Raw genomic sequence first — 11729 nt, 5'->3', positions numbered from 1 at the left:
TTGTTGTTGATTTAAAACAATTTAATACGGAATATAGCTCATGTTAAACGGTCATTATTAACTTCTAAAGATTTCAATGAAGCACATAATTAATTTTTAGTTAAGCTTTTCAAACGGATTTAACTTTTCTATGATCTCTAAAATGGTATTCAGCTCAAACAAAGTATAAACAAGCCGTTAAAGTATTTTTGATCAAGTCTGTTTGAAATATAAAGTTTTATGGCCTTATATATAATTATTGTGACTAAAAACTTAAGCATTAGCATCAATGTATAGAATCTGAGCTCAACTGCAGATGTCTTATCTAATGCTTTTGTTTCGTTCTTGACAATACTCTTCGAGAACTTCCGCTTCGCTAATTTTCGCCAGTGCATTTTGTGATGAAATGGAATCCGCTTTCTTGACATGCTAATTTATGCACTCGCATTTGCGGTTGCGCCCATTGTCGCATAAATTCATTCATAATTAACAAGATGCGCCAGAGAATGGAGAACACATCCCGACGAGCGTTTCGCAAGTTGTTTGCCCAGACGACAAACAAAATAATTGCTGCAATTTAGCCACCAGCGAGCAACGGCAAAGAGCCTAACATATTCGATGTAGTATATGGGAAGTGCAACCGGCGCAAATTGAGCTGTCCCGAGCTAATTCGAACGATTAATTCGATAAGCTTGCAGCTCAAATCGGCAAACAGAAAGACGGACGACAGTTGGACAAACAGGCGGCGGCAGCCAATTGATTGAGCAGCCGATTACTGGGGAAGTCTTGGCCGACGGCCCGGTGCAAATTGCCCCGTCGACTGGTCGGCGCACAAAGCACCACAAATTGTTCCAGTTTCCGAGGCGCAGATAAGTCCATTGAGATATCGAGCCTGGTTCTCCTTCTGCTCCTCCTCCTCCCTATTTTTTCTCCCCATCACAGCTGTCTTTCCAAGACCGTTAATCCCACGCAGGCCAAATGCATTCCGCCACGAAACTCTTTCACTCTGAATTTAGCGGAGTCTGCGGCACGATCTTCGGGGTTCTGGTTCTATTCCCTGGAACCAATCAGTTGACCGAGGGCGGCATTATCTTTATGACAGGCTGCTCACTGCCGGAACTGGCCGACAGGTTAAGCCACGTTTTCTTAGATAGAGATTGGCTAACAGAGCCAGTTGAACTAGTGACCTTTGCGAAGAGCTCATCATTAAAGTTTATGTTATGAAAAATAATACTTTTTGGTTTCTCTATTATTTATTTAGAATTTAGTGGATTTTAATTATAAAATTTAAGTATGAGAGCTACCACCACTTTTGTAAGATTTTTCATATTAAGCAAAAATTAAAAATATAAATAAAATTTTAAAGTAAACAGATTTTTTTTTTAACAGCAAAAGTATGATATTATTTTTGTTTAGGGCTGTCGCTAAAACTCAAAGATCTTAGAGCTCAGTTAAAGGAAAACAAATTATCGCTGATTGGCAGTCACCTTTTATAATGATCACTTAGTTAAGGCCTCATTACAATCTCCTGAAGTCAAGACAATCAAATCGAGCGATTGCACGACTTTTTGCCGGTTAAACAAATCGCTAATGACACAATCAATGCAAAATTGCGTAATTAAAGCCAGATGGCCAACGGTTTGGGCCACGTTTGATCAATGGCCAGTCAACCCACGGAAGCCAATTTAAAAAAGACACAAAGCGCGTTCGTCAACCCGTCAAATTGTGTTAAATTGTAAAATGACAACAGCACTAACAATAACAATTATTGTAAGTTATTGTGTGTGTTGGGAAAACAAGTTTACTTGTACACCGGCAGGTGAATTTTCAAAACATGGTGTACGATTTGGGAAATCACTTAACTCCAATCTTTAAGTACTAAAATGTGGGCCATGTGCAAATAATGAGGTAATCCGTGAGCAAATTTTGATATGTCGCCCTTCTATCTTATCAGCCCAAAAAAACAGTTGTTTTTAACACGAATGAAAACAGGTTATAAACATATTTACATAAGCTTCGCACTGATTTTAGTTACATTTCGTAGAAACCATAAAGTTCTTTACACTTGGTTAAGTTTCAGGAATTTTTTAAGTACTGATTGTGAAAAACACATAAAAGTTTAACGTTCTAATGAATCATTTTTGTTTAAGTCAGCTTTAGTGGTAGTTCTATAAGGTTTATTATTATTATTTTGCTATAAAGGGCATACAAATGTACGTTTTTAAATTAAAAGTAACAATATTTAATTTGACTTGTCTCGAACTTTATAAAACAAATAGTTTGCACACAAGTCTTAAGTGTTTGTTCTCTCTGTAAATTTATATGATATGTAACCAGACTGCATCAACATTTCTTTATGCAAATATATCGTTAAACACTTTCCGAAGCACTCTTCTTCGTTGTGTTTGCTTTTTAGATATTTTTAGGGCACTTGCACTTTGAAAGTTCTACTGTTGACTTCTTTGCACTTCGACATTTGTCTGCTCAAAAACTTTTTCCCCACTGGCAGTTGTTTGCATTTTTCGCCGAGCTCTGACAAAGCCTGGGTTATGCAAATCGAATGGAAAAGATTGAGATAGACAAACAGACAATGTTGCAATTTGGACTTTTATGAAGTTGACAAAGCAATTTTGCGCCCAGACTCACTTTCTATTTGCACTCCGGCTTATTAGATTCAACGGCATGTTGGGAACCGCCTATCTAATCATAGGCCAGGTGACAATTTCTGAAAGGGAAAACGAAGATAGCAATCTTAATGGCTTGATTATTTCCAATTGACACAATTTGAGAGGCTGCGCCTGGTTTTCGCTTTGACCAAATTGAAATTTATTGCCGAAACAAATGGCGAATTATGTCGAACGGAATTTAATAAATTACCAATTCAAGTGAGGCTTCATGTGCAAAATGGAGGAATTAAAAACGGACTGCGGAGCTCGTGGCACATTTAATAATTCAATTCTGTTTGCCAGAACCGAAGCAACGGAGTCTGCCCCGATTTCGATTCGATTTAAATTCAAATCAACTTTTCAAAAGCTGGCGGCAAATTTATGCAATATCAGGTTCCCCCCTTCTTTTGTGCTCATCCGCTCCAGAAGCACAAAAATGCTAAATTTGTGCTAAAAACTAGAAACCTTCTAAGCATAATTACGCAGTTCAACGTGCATAAGTAGATACAACTTTAGAAGAGCGTCAGCCTCATCGAAATTTTTGGGTAAGACAAAGGAATTCCGTTGGGTATTTGACGGGGTGGGGGAGGTAAGTTTCTTGCAACTTGCTGTATCCTATATCGGCAAAATAAACATTTCCAGCTGACAGACGTCGAAGCCAACAAAGATAAACAAACAAAGCCACAGAATGCAGTTGCTTAAATTATGAAAGAAACGCCAGATGATCAAAGGGATGGGTGAAATATCAGGGGGGCGTATAGGGAAATCCTGACATTTTCAAGTGGCTGTGATCCGCCGCGTACTCTGTTGCAATTACAATATTATTTTCTGGACCGCATTTCGCTGACTCGGAGTGCCTTGAATCGAGTAGTTTACATTTTTATTCGCCCCTCGATATGTCAAAATGCTTTTACCCCACACTCGAGATGGTTTGCATTTTGTGCCGCGACTGAGACAATATTAATGCCAAAGAAAATGTCTAGAGTACAATTTGCATATTTTTCTCTTTTGTTTTGAGAGTTTTTATTGATTTTTGCTGTATTTTTGTATTGCAGATTCGCCAATTCTGATTTGAAAAGTCTCAAAGACGTCTACCCAATAGGTAATTATATTCATATATATATATTATTTCAGTAAACATTTTAAAGAAGCAAAATATTTCGTTTAAAACTAACTACCATGTTCAACCAAAAACTCACTTACAAATGTGAATTGAAGTTGTATTATAAATTTCACACGGCAAAATACAATCGTATAAATCAATTGCTTGTTGGATACGCATGCAGTTCATTTGGCTAATGCAATTTGAGCCACCAAAAAAGCGCCCACTGCAATGTGGTTACTCCACTTGGCCCTCTTGTCAATATTTACCGCACATTTTGCGCAATGCAAAGCGGCGACTTTGGTTTTCATCTTTTGGACTTGGTTTTGTTGCTGCTTCTCGTATTCGGTTTTCATTTACACTTATTTATATTTATTTCCTCACACCAACTACGTTTGGAGACTGGAGTCCAAAACGATTCCGCCAGCCATTCGCGATTTCCTAGTGCTTATTTATGCTGATTCCTTTGGGCACTATCGCCATGTGCATTTTTTTATGGAAAAAGGGAATTGCGGCGGTAGTTACTACAATAAGTTAGCGATAAGGCGTTGGAGTGGCATATAAATTAATAAAAGTACAAACAGAAAAGTTTATGCCGTCGCACGTGGCGCATACGTAATAATTTCCAATCGTATTTCTGTGGCCTTACGGCAACAATTTACTTAATGCCCCCGATCAATATTGATACTTGGCCAATATTTGAACAATTTGTTTCAAAGTCACAGACATATTTCTTTGAGTTGGTGTTGCAAAGTCTGTGAATTGGTAGAAAAACCTGAGTGAGTCAAATTGCAGATGATTCAGTTGATTCCACGGATCGAACACACCTATAGCTGCATTTGGCTTAGTCAGCGGAGATTTTAACTCATTCCTTTTTTTATGACCAGAATCAATTTGCATGCCATTTGCTATGTCAAAGTATTTCTGTATATTTTTTCTCTCTTTTGACCATATATGTGGCGCTGCCTATGAGAACGTAATTTGATTTTTAGATATTGAGTTTGATTTGTGATTTTTGTGGCGATTCTAAATGGCTCGCCTTGACATTTCGTGCTGGAAAATTTAAATATAGATTAAAAAACGCCAAAAGCGGCTGGCAGAGTGTCGAGAGCATCATCTGGGCATTAGTAAAAAAAAAAAAAAACTAATGCCACGCCCACTTGCCTCTGCCACTCAATCTATAAATATGCCAGACTTTGCATAGCCGTAAAGTCAACAAAAGACCCACGCAGATGAGAGAGGATGGGGGCCAATGATGATGCAGCATCTGGCGGGGATGCCAGGATAATGGTTAAGTGAGGAGTTACGGGTGAAAGAGTTAAATGGGGAAAAACGAGTGCAGCAGACCGGTTGCCTATAAATTACAGTCAAACGGAAATCATTTTGCATGCATGTCCTGGCTCTTTGGCTCGACAAAAAAAGGAAGAAGAAAAACCCGTCCTGTTTGTGCTTGCGGACATTTCAACATTTTAGTAAACAGGCGGGAATATTTCCACTTGGCCTGCCATTGTCAGCACTGCGTATACGTGATGGGGCCCACATTAGCCAGGCCATAAACTAACATTCTATAATGCGATTAACTCCAGGACAATGCAAGTCCTAACCCCATCAGCAAGAAACCGAAAAATTTCTGCAGCATACGCACAAAAACCCGAAACGAAGCAACAAATATTCCACAGCCTGCAAACGATTTCAAGGCAACTCATGTGTATGTGGGCGGTTTTGGCTACCAAACAAGATAAAACTTTTGATTTATCGTTGACACGAACGCCAAGAACAGAGGGACAAGCAGGACAAGAGGACCAGAGTCAGTACCAAACACTAGGACGAAGGTCCTGTGGAATTTTTCGGTCAGTGGGAGGCAACTGGAAACTAACTTAGAACACAAATGCGTGCGCCGATAACGAAAGGCAGCTTCTGCACAAAAGAAAAAAAATTGACATATAATTAAAATCAATTTGTTATATTCAATTGGTATAATTGAATATAGGCAGCATTTTGAAAGCTATGTTAGTTCATAAATTCTCCTCGGCATTTATGAACTACCTGTCTTAAATACAAAAAAAATAATAAAAACAATTTGTGAATGTTATGGCTATTTGCATTTAAAGATTAAGGCAAATTTAATTTTATTTTTATCAAAAATAAATTTAGGAAAATACAATTTACACATAACAGAGTAGATAAAAACAAGAGCTCAGGAAAGCAAGTAAAGCCACATATTTGGACAAAAATGTGTATAGAAAAGATTAAAATTTGCCGCACTTTGCTCTCAGTGTACCTGCATCGAAGGCAATTACCCTGGCAGGAAAAAAGGCATTCAGGGGGCAGAGGCAGTGCGTAGGCGGCAGTGTCAAGTGTGTGTCACGACACGCGCCGACAAATTTGTGGCATCCCACCCAAAAAGCGGCAAGCAAGCATAAACTCTCCAGCTTCTGGCACAGCAGCCAGGCAAATGAGTCTGATTCCGGGGGATGAAACATGGAACATGGAACATGGAATATGGAATACGGAGTACAAGAGGCACAGACAACAATGGGCAGCTGAATGGTCAACTTGCTTGCCGGTCACTCGGATAACATCGCCAAAACAATTTACCCCAAACCAGAAGCAGACTTCTGAAAGCAAAGTTTCGCAAAATTTGTTTGCTTTGCCAGCCTTAATTTCCACAAATATTTGCTCGGTCGCTGTTTTTTCTGTTTGCTCACTTTTGGGAGGCCTGAACTTGAAAAAAATTAATAGAAAATATTTGTACTGTTGAAATGGCAGTGCGTGGAAAAAAAAACTACAACAATAATACTACAAGTGACATTTTTATGTCAATGAAATCGACACACAGAACAATATATATACATCATGGAAAAATAACGATCTTAAAAGCGAAGGTCGATTTTGCTGAATTTACATCATCACTAGTTTAAATATATTTCTGCACTATATTTTTTAATCCCTTCAATATATATTTGCCTATTAAAAGGGCTATGTGCATTTATTGAAACTTGCTTTATTTATTTTTTGTTATTGAAGAAAGATCACTGAAAATACTTTTTATTTATTTAAAATTCTTTTAATATATATTTTTTAATTATATATATATAGAATTTATGTCATTGTTTTGTCCAACAAAATTATTGAAAAACTAAAAATACGTCGATTATTTAAAAGAATACAAATGCCCTTACTACTTTTGAAGAACTGTGGTTATCACTGAAACATACATGAATCCCATGCCGAATTTCTGTTCTTATTAACTGAGAAAGTGGGGTGATTTCGAATTCAAAAAAAGAGGCCATCATATTTTTTCAACGTGTACGAACTGATAGTGTCAGATAGGCTGGGACACCCCGCCGTCGACTTGTGCGGAATAAATTTGAGAGGCATGACATCACTCCAGTCGACTGACTGGGTTCCAATTGAGCTCGAGTACGTGTTATAGATGCTGACGTAGCCGCTGGCGCCTGCGCCCAATGCAAATCTCGGGGTTTATTTGGTCGATGACGTTGTCATCCAATTCGAAATGCACATATGTATATACGAGTGCACAGTGGTTGGAAAATATCGGAATTGCGGGTACGTGCGGCGATTCAAAGGCGAACTTGGAGCGATTGCCGCGTCTGATATTTATGGGGACATGAAGTAGCCGAGAGCTCTCGTCTGAGTTATGTCATATCTTTTGGGGTAGGACCCAGACATGCGCACGCCAAGCAGGTAGAAATGATTGATAGGTGGGTCTGGGGAATTCGAACTGCAGTCCAGTTGATTTGTGATGAGTTCTGATGAATTGCCTTTGGCTCTCGTAGGGGTCTATATAACTCAGAATTTAATTTATGACTTCAGGTAAAGCTGAAATTAAATTTTCGGGTTAAACTTATACCGGTGCTTCTAAGCAGACACAAAAGTTTTCTCCCTTTGTTGCTTCATTAAGTGGCAAAGTCCAACCGGAAAGAATCCATTTAAAATTTATCTAAACTCATTAAAAAAGTTTATTTTCGGCGTCGAAACTGTAAATTAATTTCAACTTGGCCCGCAGCGGCACAAAAAACAGAGACCAAACTTTAAATGCACTCGAATTCAATTGAAAAGTGCGGCCTCATGGCTTGGCACTGCGTATACTTGATATCGCGCATACGCCGCATGGGACTAGTGTTGCTGCGTTGCTCTGCAGTGGTGCCAGCGTCCTGTCAAAGCAGCCAGCACACAACAGACACAATGACTTGTCAGCAATTGAGTGACTTTCACTTTTCCCGTTCGTAAGTGAAGGGTATATAAAAGAATACACAGGAAAAACAAAAAGAAGTTTTAAATTAAGAAAATATCATTTTGAAGTTAACTTATTCCGTACATTTTCATGGTTTGATCTATTTAATATTAGTTCTTTATTAAATCCTCCTCCTAAATGGATTACAATTTTTATGGTTTGATTTCATAAAAAAAAGGATTAGAATGTTTCTGAGACTGCATTAAATAACTTTTTTTTGCTTTAAACTATTAGAAGAAAATACCTCTATTATATATGTATTTGAGTTAATTTGTTCGTAAACCTTAAAACATTAAACGTTATTTTGCCAAGTGTAAGATAAGCTCAGCGTTGAAATGTGTATCTGTGGGCAGCTCGGAAATTCCAAGAGGACAAAGTTGCCAGCTGACGATGGCAAAGACCCTCAGTTGAGGGCAGAATAAAGAATGAAAACTTCAGTCAAAAGGCATGACAGATGCGAGATAGCGGCTCCAGCCACAGTCACTACGTGTTGGTTCTTCACCGACAGATTCCGCACAGGTGAACCATGAAAGTGCTGGCAATTGCACAGGTAGAAATGTGGCGAAAATGGTGGAAATGGCAATGGAATGGCAGCTGTGAAAACGTTTCTCGGCTACTTTTCGCTGCCATCGAGGGAGACGGTGCAGCGAGTGATTGGCTTGAATCTGGCAGAGATGCGTATAAATTATTTTGGCCGTCCACGATTTTGCACATTTAACCCGCAGACGAGCAATGAAAAGCTGCATTGCAATTTATAGCCATCATTTACACCCGGTTTTCACTGAATCTGAACTATTTCGCGTGGCGCGCTCTGCGATTGCATTTAAATCAATGAAATGCGCATAAATTAATTAGGCCAGAGCGAATCAAACGAAAAGAAACCCATTTGTTGTATTTATAAATGTTTAACTTCCTATGGCTACAAATTAACCGCACAAAAACATTTACCTTTAATTAAGCCACAAACTGGTATTTAGCCAGCAATTTGCTATCGATTTAAAGTGTTTGTTTACTTCGCAGAGCGAACGAAATCTATGCAAATTCGTTGGGCAACTTAATTATGCCAAGAACGGGTTGATTCCCGTAATTGATTACGACATCTGCTGGCCAGGAACTCCCCCAACATACATACAAAGATATGACAGGGCCAAGATTAATGCCACCAATTTGTCCACTTCCCAGCCGCATGCCGATCTCTAAGCCGCTGTTTAGTATTTTTAATTTATTTGGCAGTCGTTCGCATTGAACCCGACATGAAGAGGTTAAGTCCAAAAGATGTTTCTGCCATTGACGCAGCCATTCAACTTTTGCTTTTAACTCGAATTCGTTTGGCGATTTGATTGATGGCTGGCGAGTTTGCGAGTGGGTGATGATCTGCTCAAGAGATCTCAATTATTCCCAATTCGCTCGGTTCGGGGCTCTTCAATTTTCAGCGCTGTTTTTGATGAGATTCTAATAGCGACTAAATTACATATCATATATCATCGCATAGGCATAATAACTTTGTGGAAGTCCATAATTTATGTTAATTTTCGTGTAGCACCGAAACAGCACCTCATAAATGTAAATTCGGTTCCCGAACAGAAAAGCAATCACACGCCCCTTGCTCATTTATCAACATCTTGGATGGGGGCACACGTGTGATTTAAATACGTTTCCCATTCTCATTGCGATTCTCTTAGGTATCCGAAATTCGGGTCTTAAAACCCAAAGTGCTGATGAGCTTATCTCTAGCCTCGAATGGACAAGGTTACGAAAAAGGTTCGGATTAGTTCTACAGGCAGATTCTGCTATTACAAAAAATAATAATAAGTCCCAAATGTGTATACTTTTTGGGTCTAAGCTGCCGTCTGATTGATTCCCCTGTCTTTTGTTTTTAACGTTTTTTTTTTTAAGTCTAATTCCCCGAAACTTGTTGATACGACCCAATTAAACTCACATTTTCAGCTGTGTGGATGAAGTAATGCCCAAATTTAAATCATTACAGGCCCGCCCAAGTTCAAGATCAAGGTCTTCCGATTTCCCCTTCATCATTTTCCGCGACATTTGAATGTCGTCTAGGCTCCCACAGCCAACTGCATCCGAAGTGGGTCATAAATCAGTCAAATTCCGCCCACTCTCAGACGTTTTCCCTGCGCCTACTTGTGTGTGGGTGCCGTCTCTCTTTTTATTAGCCACTTAAACGAATGTCGAGTTGTAATAATGTTGACAACATCGTGGATCGGCGGTATCTTGAAGGTCCAACTGCCGGGAACTCTCGCGTCATCGCGTCATCGGGTCGAGCAAACAAACCAGAAAACAAGTAAACAAACCGCCTGCAGAGACAGCAATTACAGCCACTGAACCTTTCCAAGATCAGCACGCAGAGAAAATTATGAATCATCTCATCTATTTGGATTTTCTTACTTATTAATATAGGATCAATCAAAAAAAGTACCTAATTATGATAACTACTGTAGAACATACAATTTAGTTATATTATTATTACGATTGGGATTTATTTAAGAACAATATAAATATTTTTCCAAGACTGTTAGTTAAAATCTATTATAAAAACAAAAATGTTTGGCAGTCAATTATAATAATAATAATAATAATTATGGGAGACTCTTTTTCGCAAGTATATTGTTTAAAATAGCCTATTTAATTCTAAAAAGTTGGCCTATAGCTAAACTAAAGCTATTAGAAGAAAGCCATTAGGAGAATCGCCAATTTGAAGTTAGGAAATCAGACTTGTAATTTAATAAAATCTTCTGCTTGGAAATGATCAATTTCAAATAGAGTTCAATAATATTTTTCCGTGTAGCGGGGCCATAATGAATGTCAAGTCGTCACCGGTGAGGAATTCGTTGTCGATTGCCGTTGGCCAAGAAAAGCCAAGAGGCACAAGCCAATAATGGCTGGGAGCCAAGACAAAACCAGGTAACTCCGGCCTGTCTGGCGAAGCTGTCAAGCCAGTTGGCCGGCGTGTGTTTACTTCTTCAACTCTTTTCTTTCCCCCCCCCTTAATTTGTTTGCTTTCGTGGGCATGAATTATTTTACAGGAATTATATATGACTAGCCGTGCGCATACGTGTGCACTGGTCTTTGGGGGAAATGAAAGGGGAGGCGATGAATTAGCCGCACGCTCGAATGGCTCAATTAAAATGACACAATCAAGCCCACAATTTGCTGAAAGAGTGCAATTGAAACAGGTAATTCCATCGCTAAAAGCTTTAAATGATAGATCATTTAATTAAGTTGGCTGGAATGTCAAAGGTGAAAGACGTGTTACGGTCGAACTTGCAGGGTAGGCCAAACTTTTAATTAAATTTGGGTTTATCATTAAATCTTCTTTACTTTCACTTTTAAATTAGGTTCAAAGTGGAATAAGATTTTTCTGAACCCCGTTTTTATCAGAGCTACAAATCTACGCATTTATGAGGAATTTTTTACAACTGAAATTTAATTTTCTAAAACGATGAAAGTAGTTTTATTGATAAGCAAAACTGAACTTAAAAAATATATTTTATAACATTTTTTTAATTAGGCATACATTTTTAATTGCAAAATAGTTTAATTCTGCAAAATTTCTATAAAGATTAAATTGTTTTATATATATAAACGCAAGTTAACTATTTTCTGCAAGACTCGTTTAACAAATTTTGAAGTCAATGGATAATGCAAAAAATTCAAGATTTATTGCTTTAGATTAAAACATTTGGTTTAAAAACAACATAAGACC

The 11729-nt window shown here is 38.3% G+C and overlaps 1 protein-coding gene across 4 annotated transcripts in view; it reads left to right on the top strand.

Annotated features, from left to right (window-relative positions):
* Positions 1 to 11729, top strand: part of LOC108142373 (trichohyalin) — a 45049-nt gene that overhangs the window by 27753 nt on the left and 5567 nt on the right. For 3 of the 4 annotated variants that reach the window (XM_017266204.2, XM_017266202.2, XM_017266203.2), the window contains exon 2: positions 3701 to 3747. The exons of the other annotated variant lie outside the window; for it this stretch is intronic. The gene's annotated coding sequence lies outside the window, so the exon portion shown is untranslated. The remainder of the gene's footprint in view (positions 1 to 3700; positions 3748 to 11729) is intronic. 4 annotated transcript variants of the gene reach the window in all.

This window comes from Drosophila elegans, unplaced genomic scaffold, assembly GCF_018152505.1.
Source record: "Drosophila elegans isolate 14027-0461.03 unplaced genomic scaffold, ASM1815250v1 contig_208, whole genome shotgun sequence".
NCBI lineage: Eukaryota > Metazoa > Arthropoda > Insecta > Diptera > Drosophilidae > Drosophila > Drosophila elegans.
This window is presented reverse-complemented; position numbering and strand designations above follow the sequence as displayed.